The sequence below is a fragment of the Alligator mississippiensis genome, chromosome 14, assembly GCF_030867095.1.
Source record: "Alligator mississippiensis isolate rAllMis1 chromosome 14, rAllMis1, whole genome shotgun sequence".
NCBI classification, from domain to species: domain Eukaryota; kingdom Metazoa; phylum Chordata; order Crocodylia; family Alligatoridae; genus Alligator; species Alligator mississippiensis.
In genome coordinates, this window is record NC_081837.1 from 17,306,122 (window position 1) to 17,307,870 (window position 1,749).

Below are 1,749 nucleotides of genomic sequence, written 5' to 3' on the forward strand. Positions count from 1 at the left end.
GTACTTAACACAATAAGGTGGTAGTAAGTGTTGTCAGTTGTTGGACAGTGCTATAATACAAGCAGTATCGATCATCTGAACCTGCATTACAGATTTTGAGAAACAAGACCCAGAATTCAGTGTTTTTTAAATGCAAGAAATAAAAAAGTCACAACTCATTTCTGAGCCCTGTGCAGGCAACATAAGAACATTATAATTATTACTGTAGTTTCTTGTAGCTTGGGGTCCTTACCTTGATGACCAGTTCTGGGATGTCGCTAACTATCAGGTATTTGGAAGCTTCAACACCAACATGACCATAACGTGCTGGAAACAGCCAAACGGAAGCCAGTTCAACCAAAAGCTGTCCAACTTCTAAGCAGCTGGGGGGTCAAACATCCTATAGGCTGCACCAGCAGCAGCTACACACCAGGCTGCACCAAGACAAACCACAGGTCCCACAGCACCCCCTTCTTCCCCCAACCCCCCAAACCGCACCATGTGCTCATGAAGACCCAGGCTCACCATGTTGCAGTGCCCTACTTCATGGGGAAGGGGTAGACAGCAAAAGCTGGAGGGGAGGAACCCAGAGACTGGTTGATATTGCAGCCAGAGGGATGACAGTGGAAGGGTAGACAACAGGACAGGGGCCTGGGGGGCAGGAAGCACAATTTAACTTATCACAGGCCACCAGTTAGACAACCCTGGACTACAGGATTATCTGAGAATCTTACCAAGCCTAAGGAACACAAAAGCAGCCACCAAGAGGAAGTTCAGGAGAGTGCTACGAACACTGCATTGTAGGTGAATACTATAAACACTCCATTTCCCCAGTTGAGTTATTTTTCAACAAATCTTCCAATACTACCACCAAGTTATTATAGGGCCATAGCGACCCTCCCCAGGCTGAGAAAAGTCAACATAGAACTAAATTACTTCTTACTTGGCATCAAGCATAATGTGCAGTGACTCATGTTTTGCTATGCAGATGAAAGCTACACTTGATCTGAGCCTTCAGTACTACTCTGATACAGTTTGAAGTAGTTAGCCATGTTAGCCTGAAGTCAGGCAGAAGGCAAGATAGATTTGCACCTTATAGACTAACAAGGTCAGATGCATAAACTTCTGTGAGCAGCAACTTACTTCATCACAGGCAATGAAGGGACTGCAGGAAGCAGAGCTATTAAATAGAAAACAGTAATTGGAATACAAAGTGTAGGGAAGGGGGAAGGAAAAGGAGATGACCACTGCTGGGAGGGGCAAGCTGGGTAGGGCAAAGAAAAGCAAAGCAGTTAACCCCTCTGAGGGATATAGGACTTATAGAAGCTAATCTAGGCGATGGGATAAGAATCCAGTCTTGGTTTAGACCATACTTAAAACACAAACCAGTCTGTGGGTGATTCCGTGTGCTGCAGTTTCCTGTTCCAGGTCATTTTTAAAGCTGATCCAATTACCATGACAACATTTGAACCCATCATAAAGGAACAACTCTTCCAAACTCCCAAACAGGTATGAGCAGTGCTAACCTTGAACAAGAAAATCTACAAGAAAACAGCACAATTCTGAGATCAGAGAAATTTAAAAAGGAAGAACTGATTTCATGTCTGATCATGAACATTAGTAACATAGACAATAGGAGAGATCCAAACAGGACTGAGTTTTATAGAACTGGTAAGAGCTGGAAGTATCCTTTCAAAATTGGGACACCTTCTCATCTTGTTATTTCCAGGTTTAAAGAGAAATAAAGCATGGTGAGACTATTAGAGTGAG